The sequence below is a fragment of the Monodon monoceros genome, unplaced genomic scaffold (assembly GCF_005190385.1).
Source record: "Monodon monoceros isolate NGI ecotype Baffin Bay Population unplaced genomic scaffold, NGI_Narwhal_1 Super_Scaffold_3, whole genome shotgun sequence".
Lineage (NCBI taxonomy): Eukaryota > Metazoa > Chordata > Mammalia > Artiodactyla > Monodontidae > Monodon > Monodon monoceros.
Window position 1 is genome coordinate 62,901,305 of NW_021703780.1, and position 13,695 is coordinate 62,914,999.

The 13,695-nt window shown below is 39.2% G+C and overlaps 1 protein-coding gene across 1 annotated transcript in view; it reads right to left on the minus strand.

The window, feature by feature from the left end:
* Nucleotides 1–13,695, minus strand: part of SMARCC1 (SWI/SNF related, matrix associated, actin dependent regulator of chromatin subfamily c member 1) — a 180,858-nt gene that overhangs the window by 114,358 nt on the left and 52,805 nt on the right. The window lies entirely within an intron of this gene.

Genomic DNA, 13,695 nt, shown 5'->3' on the forward strand with positions numbered 1-13,695 from the left:
TGTGTGTGTGTGTGTGTGTGTGTGTGTGTGTGTGTGTGTGTGTGTGTTGCAATTAACATGCCCAGTCAAGAATCATTAAAATACTAACATGAGAGCAAAGGGAGAAAAAGAGAGCAGCAACTACAGCTATGAAGCCTTCAGGAACTAAAAACCTACAACATAGCAATCACTGAGACTATATGGACTTGCCAATAAAAATATTTTGTCAATCTAAGCTCCCCACTGCTCCCCCCTTGTATTTTAAAAAAAAAGGAAACATTACTACATTGGTTGTTAAGGATATTGCCTGAATGATATACTGCTTTAAGAATGACATCGACCTGACTACATGCCTCTTGTCCTCCCAAAACTAGAGCTACACAGTAACAAACACAAAATTAATACCCGTCAAGGAGAATACAAGACCTTAAATAATGTAACTCGAAAAGACTCCTATATGTATAAATTATGAGAATGGGATATATAAATAGAGCATGAGAAACCTTAAGCTAATTAGAGAAAAAAATCTATTTAAAGGCATGACTATGTTCAAGAAAAGGGTAAATTAATTCAGTGATGTAATTAATTGCAGAAAAATTTAATTCAGTAATTAATTCAGAAAAATTTATGTCACAGCATTTGAAAACATAATAGTCTTTTCCAAATTATTCATAAGTATGTATATATTTTAAAAGTAGAGCTGAATATTCACATTGCACATTCTTTACTATCCAGAAGACCTTGAGAGAATTCTCTTGAGAAAGTATGTTAGGACAGTATGGACAACTAATAATCATTTGTGCCAGGCACTCTGCTGAACACCTTACATATAATATGATCTTGTTTAATCCCGCTAAGCAAGGCAGATTAGTCTCTCCAGTTTTCCAAATCAGCAAACTGGGGCACAGAGTGTCAGCAAGCTGCCCAGTTACTTACCTACCAAGAGGCAAAGCTTTGCACGGAGTTCTGCCTAAGCTCTTATGCCACTATGCTCTATTACCTGTCTCACAAAAACACCTTAGGGTCAGAATAATATAATAGGTTGTGCAACCTTCAGCAAAATTATCTAACTTCTGTAACCCAGTTTCCTTACCTATGAAATGATACGATGGTAAACTCTGCTATCAAGCCCAGTCCTAAACTTCTGACAACTATAATCTTCAACATAGTATGTTTCTAAAAATCCTTTCGTAATACTTTACAATGTTATATGGCTCACAAGTCATATAGTTTATCCCTTTAATCAACATTTTTTTCCAAGTAACAACTTAACTGTTTGACTAGACAGATGTCTAGATTTGACTACAGAGATATATGTTTGAAACTGCTAGACAATGGTGGAGGTTCAGCAGTTCTAACATCAGAGAGCACAGTTCACATTTTTTTCAAGTTTTCAATGAGAACAGTTTGGTTATAACCTCTCAGATTACATTTAAAGGTAGTTTTTGTTGTTGTTTAAAATCATCTTCCCTGATATGGGAACATATGTATAACTGATTCACTTTGTTATAAAGCAGAAACTAACACACCATTGTAAAGCAATTATACCCCAATAAAGATGTTAAAAAAAAAAAATCATCTTCCCTGAAGATAATGGGACAACACAAATATAGCAGGAATTGGTATGCTTTTTTTTGGGGGGGTCAGATACTAAATATTTTAGGCTTGCAAGCCATATGTTCTCTGTCTCTACTCAACTCTGCTGCTATAGTGTGCAATCAGCCACAGAAAATACATAAATGAATGGGTTTGGTGGTGATCTAATACAATTTTATATACAAAAACAGGTGGCTATAATTTGCCAACCCTTGTAAAAGGAAAAGTAGTTTTATCCACTGACACTCCATATATGAGGTTTAATAGAGAAAAAATTTTCCAAAAATATACATTAGTTACTACATGATCATTCTGAGAAAATCAATGAAATGTGAAGAAAATTATACAACTTAACTGAAAGATATAAAAGACCTAAATAAATGGGTAGTTAAATTGCCTCCACAAATTGAGAGGCTCAGTATTGTAAAGATGTCAGTTTTCTCCAAGTTGTTCTACAGATTAAATTTAATTCGAATCAAAATCCCAATGAGTTTGTTTAATATGGACCTTAACAAGCTGATTCTAAACTTTACACAAAACAGCAAAGACCCAAAAGACTCCTGAAGAAAAAAGTGGGAGTGCTCAAGTCAAAACAAATAACTAATAAAACCTTATAATAGAGTCAAGAAACAAATCACAACATACATAAAAATTTACTTTTAACAGAAATGGCTTGGATCAGTGGGGAGAGAAATCCAGCTTTAATATTTTTCCACCTTGAAACTATAGCTGATCTAACACCATATGGGGAAATTTTTTTTTCCCCTACATCATAACATGTTTAAAAATTAATTCCAGGTAGATTAAAGATCTTTATATATTAAAGGCAAAACTAAAGAATTTTTAAAGATGATTTAAGAAAATGTCGTGATGACCTTGGGATAGAAAACAAAAAGATAAGCTACTAGGAAAACTATGTTTTTAATTTTTATTTTGTAATAAATTTATTTATTTGATTTTATTTTTGGCTGCGTTGGGTCTTCGTTGCTGCACGTGGGGGCTTTCTCTAGTAGCGACAAGCGGGGGCTACTCTTAGTTGCCGTGCGCTGGTTTCTCATTGAGGTGGCTTCCCTTGTTGTGGAGCATGCGCTCTAAGCATGCGGGCTTCAGTAGTTGTGGCACACAGGCTCAGTAGTTGTGGCTCATGAGCTCTAGAGCACAGGCTCAGTAGTTGTGGTGCACGGGCTTAGTTGCTCCGCAGTATGTGGGATCTTCCCAGACCAGGGCTCGAACCTGTGTCCCCTCCACTGGCAGGCGAATTCTTAACCACTGCACCACCAGGGAAGCCCAGAAAACGTATTTTTAACACAGGTAACTGATGATGTAACCACGCGTGTTAGTATGCAGAATATCTAAAGAACACCCACAAAGAAAAAGAACGCAATGGAAAAAAAAAAAGCAAAAGGTGGAAACGAGCACTTCATAGAGGAAGAAACACCAAAGGTCAAAGAATTCATGAAAAGATGGCAAAGCTATTTGGTAGTAAGAGAAATACAAGTTAAAACCCTAAAGAAACACCACTTTGCATCCAGTAGATAGGTAAATATCACTAAGTCAGAATACACCAAGCAGGCCTTCCCTGGTGGCACAGTGGTTGAGAATCCACCTGCCAGTGCAGGGGACACAGGTTTGATCCCTGGTCTGGGAAGATCCCACATGCTGTGGAGCAACTAAGCCCGTGCACCACAACTACTGAGCCTGTGCTCTAGAGCTCATGAGCCACAACTACTGAGCCTGTGTGCCACAACTACTGAAGCCCGCATGCCTAGAGCCCATGCTCCACAACGAGAGAAGCCACCGCAATGAGAAGCCTGTGCACTGCAATGAAGAGTAGCCCCCGCTCGCTGCAACTAGAGAAAGCCCGCACGCAGCAACGAAGACCCAACACAGCCAAAAATAAATAAATAAAATAAATTGAAAAAAAAAAAAAAAAAGAATATACCAAGCACTGGCCATGATACAGAGCATCCAGAAAACTTATACACCCTTAGCAAAATAAATTTTTACAACCATCTGGAAACAATACGGCATTGTTTAGAAAAAGTGAATGTTTGCATTCCCTAAGATCCAGTAATTCCATTATGAACAAACACAAAATATGTATGTTCAGGAAAGTTCATAGTAGCATTTTTCATAGTACCTTAAAGTAGAAACTACCACACCCACCCACATTACAATGGATATATTGTGACATATGCATACATGAGATTACCTGTACTGCTATATACTATAGATGAACGATGCTGAACAAAAAGGCAAGTCACGAAAAAATACAATATGATTACACTGATATTAAAGCTTTTTAAATGTAAAAACTAAAACAGGATTTGTGTAGTTTTGTGTGTGTGTGTGCGGTAAAACTGCATAAAAAAGACAAGCCAAACATTTAGAATAACGGTTAGCTCTGAGTGGGCAGGCCAAAGGATGAACATGGAATGCTTCAATGGTAATGGTAATGTTCTTTTTTGAGAGTGGCAAGTACACAGGTGTTTTTTAAAACTGTGATCCGTTTTTATTATTCATATTTAATAAATGTTAATATCCACAATTTAACATTTAAAATTAAGTGCTAACTTTCTCATAGCAATCACATTTCCTCTAGAACAACAAAACAATACATAAGCATTGTTTTATACAATAATAGAGAAACTAAAATTCCGGTTCAAATTTTCTGACTAAAGACATGCTTAGTTAGCTCCTTTTCTCTAGGTTTCAGGGATAAGATCGTCAAGCATTAAAAAGTATTACACTAGGATTATATTCTCTTGAAGGTAAAATAAAAATGCAAGTTCAAGAAGAAAAATAAAGTATATAACACACTTACTTTTAACAAAAAGCATATGCATATATTCTTAAAATGGATAACAGTGAGCACAAATTGCAATTTAGATTTCATAGGATACATTAAGAAAAAGTATTTAAATATGATAAATTAATTTTAAAAAGATAACCAACAAGGACCTACTGTATAGCACAGGGAACTCTGCTCAATATTATGTGGCAGCCTGGATGGGAGGGGAGTCTGGGGGAGAATGGATACATGTATATACGTATGGTTAAGTCTCTTTGCTGTGCACCTGAAACTATCACAACATTGTTAATCAGCTATACTCCAATATAAACTAAAAAGTTTAAAAAAAATTTTTTTATTTAGTTTGTAAATACAAACATAAAAGCAAAAAAATAAACAAACATGAAAGATTCCACATAGTAACTATTTAAATTTCTAGTGAAAAATTTTATATGTTAACTAAACATAAAAGGAAGTAGGGGACTTCCCTGGTGGTCCAGTGGTTAAAAATCCACCTTCCAATGCAGGGAACGTGGGTTCAATCCCTGGTCAGGGAACTAAGATCCTACATGCTGCGGGGCAACTAACCCCATGCACTGCAACTACTGAGCACGTGAGCCACAACTAGATAGCCAGCAGGCTGCAACTACAGAACCCATGCGCTCTGGAGCTTGCGAGCCACAACTAGAGAGAAGCCCACATGTTGCAACAAAAGATCCCACATGTTGCAATACAGATGTCACATGCCACAACTAAGACCTGACACAGCCAAAAATAAGATAAATATATTGTTTTTAAAAGTAAATAGTTCCTAATTTTGCTTTCTTGGACATACATGATCAACAAAGTTTGAAAACCACTGATTTAAAGTATTTGTAATTGCCTTTATTGCAGGGTGGGCATTCTTTAGCTAATGTATTTTCCTTTAAAAGTCATTCTAGGGACTTCCCTGGTGACGCATGGTTAAGAATCCGCCTGCCAATGCAGGGGACATGGGTTCTAGCCCTGGCCTGGGAAGATCCCACATGCTGCGGAGCAGCTAAGCCCGTGCACCACAACTACTGAGCCTGTGCCCTAGAGCCCACGAGCCACAACTACTGAGCCCATGTGCCACAACTACTGAAGCCTGCTCGCCTGGAGCCCGTGCTCCGCAACAAGAGAAGCCACTGCAATGAGAAGCATGCACGCTGCAACAAAGAGTGGCCTCCGCTTGCCTCAACTAGAGAAAGCCCGCACGCAGCAACAAAGACCCAAGGCAGCCAAATAAATAAATAATTTTTTTTAAAAAGTCATTCTATTTTCCTAAAAACAAGACAAAGAAATGCTACCAGTTGCCTCATTCCTTACAAAAATTTGTCATTCCAATAAACTATACCCAGGAATCAGGGGGAAGTCGGTGTGAAAATCACAGAAACATCACACAAGTGAACAATTGTTGCACTGGCACTCTAAATGAGGATTCAGTACTTATTTGTAACCCATACATGGAGACACAAAAAGAATGGTTAAAAATTTTTCTGTAGGCTACACGTCAAGTAAAAAAGTTTATTTCTAACAAAGAAAGGCCGGATTTTAAAAGTTAACATTTTCCGGACTTCCCCGGTGGCATGGCGGTTAACAACCCACCTGCCAATGCAGGGGACATGGGTTCGAGCCCTGGTCTGGGAAGATCCCACATGCCGCGGAGCAACTAAGCCTGTGCGCCACAACTACTGAGCCCGCGCTCTACAGCCTGCGTGCTGCAACTACTGAGCCCGCGTGCCACAATTACTGAGCCTGCAAGCCACAAATACTGAGCCTGTGTGCCTAGAGCCCATGCTCTGCAACAAGAGAAGCCATCTCAATGAGAAGCCTGCGTACCGCAACGAAGAGTAGCCCCTGCTCGCCTCAACTAAAGAAAGCCCGCATGCAGCAATGGAAACCCAACATAGCCAAAAAAAATTAATTAATTAAAAAAAAAGAAAGCAATGTCTCTACGTGTATAACTGGGTCCCTTTGCTGTACAGTAGAGATTGGCACAACACTGTAAATCAACTATACTTCAATTCAAAACTACAAAAAAAACCCACCATAACTAAAGTAAAAAATACAACTAAATATTTGCAATATACTCTAAACATTTAAAGAACTTTTATTACTCTAGGAGACAACAGAAAAAACTAACTGAAAAATGAGAAAAAAAATTTTTTAAAAACCATTAAAAAGACCCTTGAAAATATAAAAAGATGTTCAACTTCACTCACAAAAAGAGATACCAAATTAAAATTAACATGGATACCATTTCTCACATGTCAGGATTTGCAAAAATTCAAACGCCTGACGCCACTCTCTTGGTGAGGCCATGAGGGAAGAGGCACTCTGGCTTCACTGTTTACAAGAATTCAAAATTGTGCAGACTCCCATGGTAGAGGCACGAATCTAACAAAACTATGTATTTTAATTTACTCCTCAACACAGCAACTCTAATTTTAGAAATTTACCTTTAGCATACACCTTAAAGAAATAAGACAATACATACGGCACAAGGTTATTTATCGCAGCTTTGTCTGTAATTCTAAAATAATGGCAACTATTCACATTTCCAAGTATAATGGAGCACTGTGAAGGTATGACCACCAAGAGTTTCCAGGAAAGATTAAGCAGAAAAGGCAAAGTATAAAAGAGGGAAATAAAAAAATATGCAAACACCTACATGTTTTGGCAAAAAGAAACACAGGAAGGATAAGCCAGAAAACAGTAAGTTTATTCTATAAGGAATGGGGAGATGGGAATAGAATGAACTCATGAGGAAGTATACATTTTTTGGAAGCATACATTTTTTGAAAGCACATTAGAATTCTACATATTCAAAATATAAAACTGGGGAGATCCCTGGTGGTCCAGTGGTAAAGAATCTGACTTACAATGCAGGTGACACGGGTTTGATCACTGGTCAGGAAACTAAGATCCCACATGTCACAGGGCAACGAAGCCCGTATGCCACAACTACTGAGCTCATGCGCCTCAACTAGAGCCCGCGTGCCACAAATTACAGAGTCCATGCGCTCTGGAACCCACACGCCACAACTACAGGGCCCACGTGCCCTGGAGCCTGTGTGCCACAACTAGAGAAGAGAAAACCCGCACGCCACTAGAGAGAAGCCCGCACACCACGACGAAGAGCCTGCACTCCGCAATGGTGACCCTGTGTGTGGCAACTAAGACCTGACTCAGGCAAATAAATAATAAATAAATCTTAAAAAATAAATATATATAAGATTAAATCAGCTTGGATGGGCAGAGGGAGAGGAAACACCAAAACTGAAAACAAACTGAAAGAAATAAACCTTTAACAATACTTCAAATAAGTAACAACCACACTGAAGGGAGGGGAAAAAACGTTCATCCAGGTAACTCACGAACAAACTATTTGCCAATATATAATACACCCTCAGTCTTGGTCAGGGCTAGGGGAGCAGGAGAACCACAAACATATCTTGAACTCTTTTAGTACTTTTGTTTATGATAGTGGCAGGGGCAAAGCAATTCTGAAACTAATTTGAACGTATTCATGAACCGGGTAAATGTGTTGATGCTGGGAGCCAAGATTCCTACTCTCAGAAGAAGAGACATATAAATATGGAGTAGAGGAGGGCAAAAAGGAACACTGTGGGGACAGATTAGAACTGGAGGTATCATTATGGCCTCATTATTTCTAAAATATATATATTATGTGTATATGCACGTATATGTGTACTCAACTACTGTCTGCATTTGAGTTTACAGATACATAATAGCTCTGAATAGAAAGGACCTAGAAGCAAAGATACTTCAGTAGCACTGAGCATACCTGTACCCAGATCTTGGTCTCTAATACCTTTTCCTACTGAAAGAAATGAGAGCGCCTCAGAGAAACACCTGATTCTAGGCATGAGGAATGGAAGGTACTAAATGAACCTGGAACATCCTACTATGCCCTAAAGGGGGTGCTCAAAAATGACAAGTGCTTGTCACAAGCCAAGGACTTCCCTGGTGGTCAAGCGGTTAAAACTTCGCCTTACAATGCAGGGGGTGCGGGTTCGATCCCTGGTCGGGGAGCTAAGATCCCACATGCCTCATGGCCAAAAAAACCAAAACATAAAACAGAAGCAATACTGTAACAAATTCAATAAAGACTTTAAAAATGGTCCACATCAAAAAAATCTTAAAAAAAAAAACCAACAAGGATGACAAGCCAGCCTGAAGGGGCTCCCAGTGGCCAAATATGAAACAACTTCAGCACAAAATACTGAAGTAATGAATTATTGAGCACTGAAAAATTACAATTCCATGAATTCACACTGACAACAGACAGATAAATAAATAAGTAAAAGAGGGAAAAGGAAGGGCTCTTGCTTACAGAACTCTGAAAGCCAACTGGTAAATGTGGAGGGAAGGGCTGGAGTGGAAAAGTATTGCTGTGTAATCATCAAAGAAAAGACTGGTTCAGGCAAGAATTCTAAGTGGATGCTAAACCTGGGTGACAGAGGGAGGATTTTGATGAGAAGGAGGATATCTCCATGGTCTAAAGAATCTTTCACAAATTGTTTATAAGTTGCAAATGGAGGGGAAAAGTAACCATACAGTGGAGCCATCACAGAACACCTTAACTGGGTGATTAAGATCACCAGTGAGGAGGGACTTCCCTGGTGGTCCAGTGGTTAAGACTCCATGCTCCCAATGTACAGGGCCCGGGTTCGATCCCTGGTCAGGGAACTAAATCCCACATGCCGCAACTAAGAGTTCACATGCCACAACTAAAGATCCCACATGACACAACGAAGATCCCACGTGCTGCAACTAAGGCCTGGCACAGCCAAACAAATAATTTTTTTTTTTTTTTTTTTAAAAGATCACGGGCTTCCCTGGTGGCGCAGTGGTTGAGAGTCCGCCTGCCGATGCAGGGGACACGGGTTCATGCCCCGGTCCGGGAAGATCCCACATGCCGCGGAGCGGCTGGGCCCGTGAGCCATGGCCGCTGAGCCTGCGCGTCCGGAGCCTGTGCTCCGCAACAGGAGAGGCCACAGCAGTGAGAGGCCCGCGTACCGCAAAAAAAAAAAAAGATCACCAGTGAGGAGCAGATGGACACAGCATGCCTGCCAATATGATGCCCTGAGAAGGACACATCACTCATGCAGCATTCTAAGTAGACTGCAGAGACTGAATCAACCACAAGGAAAGATCAGAAATTCCAAATGAGAAGTATTCTTTTGAAATTCAAAAACATCGTAAAAGGCAAGGAAACACTGTGGTAATGTTACAGATTAAAGGAAACTAAAGTGACATGACAGAGGAATTCAATAGCTGGTATTAGACAGAATTATGTAACAGGAAAAAAATGGGGTTTTTTGTTTTGTTTTGGCTGCACAGCACGTGGGATCTCAGTTCCCCAATCAGGGATTGAACCTGGCCCCAGCATTGAAAGCGCCAAGTCCTAACCACTGGACTGCCAAGGAATTCCCCAAAAAATGTTATAAAAAACATTTTAATCAAAATGGATTAAATGTAAGACTGGGTACTATAAAACTCTTAGAGGAAAACACAGGCAGAAAAACTCTCCAATATAAATTGCAGCAAGATCTTTTTGGATCCACCTCCTTGAGTAATGAAAACAGAACTAAAATTAAACAAATGGGACCTAATTAAACTTAAAAGATTTTGCGTAGTAAAGGAAACCATAAGCAAAATGAAAAGACAACCCACAGAATGGGAGAAAAAAATCCACAAGTGAAGTGACCGACAAGGGATTAATCTCCAAAATATACAAACAGCTCATGTAGCTCTATGTCAAAAAAAAAAAAAAGCCCAAAAAATGGGCAGAAGATCTAAATAGACATTTCTCCAAAGAAGACATTCGCATGGACAAAAAGCACATGAAAAGATGTTCAGCATCACTAATTATCAGAGAAATGCAAATCAAAACTATAATGAGGTATCACCTCACACGAGTCAGAAAGGCCATCATCAAAAAATCTACAAACAGGGCTTCCCTGGTGGCGCAGTGGTTGGGAGTCCACCTGCCGATGCAAGGGACACGGGTTCATGCCCCGGTCTGGGAGGATCCCACATGCCGTGGAGCGGCTGGGCCCGTGAGCCTTGGCCGCTGGGCCTGGGCGTCCGGAGCCTGTGCTCCGCAATGGGAGAGGCCACAGCAGTGGGAGGCCCACATACTGCAAAAAAAAAAAAATCTACAAACAATAAATGCTGGAGAGGATGTGGAGAAAAGGGAACCCTCCTACATGGTGGGTAGGAATGTAAATTGGTACAGCCACAGTACAGAACAGTATGGAGGTTCCTTAAAAAAACCAGAAATAGAACTACCATATGATCTAGCAATCCCACTCCTGGGCATATATCCAGAGAAAACCATAATTCGAAAAGATATATGTACCCCAATATTCATTGCAGCACTATTCACAACAGCCAGGACATGGAAGCAATGAAATGTTCACTGACGGAGAAATGGATAAAGAAGATGTGGTACATACATACAATGGAATACTACTCAGCCATAAAAAAGAATGAAATAATGCCATTCGCAGCAACATGGATGGATCTAGAGATTTTCATACTGAGTGAAGTAAGTCAGTGAGAAAGACAAACATATCATATGATATCACTTATATGTGGAATCTAAAAAAAATGGTACAAATGAACCTATTCAGAAATAGAGTCACAGATGCAGAAAACAAACTTATGGTTACCAAGGGGAAAGTGGGGGGATAAATTGGGAGATTGCTATTGACATATACACACTACTATATATAAAACAGAAAACTAATAAGAACCTACTGTATAGCACAGGGAACTTTACTCAATACTCTGTAATGACCTATACGGGAACAGAGTCTAAAAAGAGTAGATATATGTCTATGTATAACTGATTCACTTTGCTGTACAGCAGAAACTAACACAATATTGTAAATCAACAATACTCCAATAAAAATTTTAAAAAAATTACTGGGTCAAGTGGCAACACTGGAATATGGATAGTAGACTAAAATATTATGTCAATGTTAAATTTACTGAACTTGATTACTGTGCTTATGTATGAGAATTTCTTATTCCTAGTAAACACACACTTACTGGAGTAAAGGCCCATTATATATGCATCTTTATCTCAAATGATTCAGAAAAAACATATTTATAAACAGATATAGACTATAAATGATAAATCAAAATGGGAGTGAAATGGTAACAGGCAAATCTAGATAAAGGGTATACAGGTATGCCATGTACTATTCTTTTTCTTGCAACTTTTCTGTAAGTTTGAAGTTATTTCCAAATAAAGTGTTTAAAATTAAAAAAAGACTAATTTTGGTTAATCCCATTTTCCTCATATGGAATCTAAAGCTCAAAGGCTGTCTTTCTGAAAGTCACACAAATTAGAAATAGGTTGAACCAGGTCTAAAATCTAACATTTTGATCCAATTTAAGTGCTCCTTACATGATATAGAAGTCAATAAAGATCATGTAAAATCACCCATGGAAAGGAGCAGAGCTCCCTATAAAAATACTGATTCCGGGACTGGGATGGGAAAATTACAAAGGAGTTTGGGGGGCTTCCCTGGTGGCGCAGTGGTTAAGAATCTTTCTACCAATGCAGGGGACACGGGTTCAAGCCGTGGTCTGGGAAGATCCCACATGCCGTGGAGCAACTAAGCCTGTGCAACACAACTACTGAGCCTGCGCTCTAGAGCCTGCGAGCCACAACTGCTGAAGCCTGTGCACCTGGAGCCCGAGAAGCCCACACACTGCAACAAAAAGTAGCCCCCACTCACCGCAACTAGAGAAAGCCCGCGCGCAGCAACGAAGACCCAACGCAGCCAAATATAAACAAAAATTAAATAAATAAATTAAAAAAAAAAAGGAGTTTGGAACATCTTTTTGTGTCAGGAAGTAGGAGATATGCAAAAATGCATCAAATAATGCCAAAAGGTCACAGGAGGTGGCTTAAAGGCGTTCCCACTGGCCAAATTTAGACAATTCATCAAAATGAAGAATGGTAGTAATGTCACTGCTGTGTGAATGCACAGACCACAGACACACATAAAGGGAGAAGGGAAAGCTTGTCCCTGCTGCAAAATGCCAACTGCAAGCACAGACGGAATGGATAGAATTAGAAAAGCACCAGTAATAACTTAATTCAGTCACAGAAATTATTAATGGATGAGCAAACCTTCAGACACAAATTCAATGAAGAAAAGTATATTTGTGTAGTCTCAAAGTATTTCCCTATAAAATATTTTAAATGTCAATGAGAAAAATGGTAATGTTACAGTGGGAAAACCAGGCAGACAGTACCTTCACAAATGATCAAAGTATGAGCCATAATGGGAAAAATGGATAATATGAGGCTGCCAATATGATGCACTGAGAAGGACACAATATTAGTTATGGAGTACTGCAGCCAAAAATACATAGCCTGAATATAAGGAAATACATGAACTAAAATTCAGGGACATTCTAAAACAACAACAACTGGCCTATATACTTCTAAAATGCCAGTGTCATAGAAGAAAAAAGAAGGGCTGAAAGTTCCAGATTGAAGTAGACTAAAGAGATGTGACAACTAAATGCAGTGTGTGATCCTGAACTGGATCCTGGATCAAGGGAAAAACTAAGTATAAAGCTTATTATATCAGTGGGACAACTGGTGAAGATGTAATATGGGCCCTGTACCAGGTAATAAATTATTTAAATAATTAACAACAGGGGGGACTTCTCTGGTGGTGCAGTGGTTAAGACTCTGCACTCCCAATGCAGGGGGCCCAGTTTCAATGCCTGGTCAGGGAACTAGATCCCACACGCATGCCGCTAACTAAGAGTTTGCATTCCACAACTAAGAAGCCCACATGCCGCAACTGAGGAGCCCACCTGCTGCAACTAAGGACCCCGAGTGCTGCAACTAAGGAGCCCACGAGCCACAACTAAGACCTGGTGCAACCAAATAAACATGAATATATAAATATTTTTTAAAGATAATAACAACGGGAATCTGGAATAAGAGTATAAAACAGTACTTTGTTTTGTATTATTCCTGCACTTTCAAAATTATTTCCACGTTAAAAGTTGAAACCATTATAATAGAAATGATTCGTAAGAGAAGTCTGTATCATAATAAAAGCCACGAAGGCACTGCTTCCAGCCTTCCTAAATGACATCATCAACGATGTTCAACTCCACTCCGAACACTCTCAACTTTCTCAAACCACAATCGAACTTTCCTTTGGGGTCTCCTCAAACATCACTGCAGATACCTGATCTAAGACCTGGATAATGAGGTCTTCATGACCATAGGTATCTCTTAA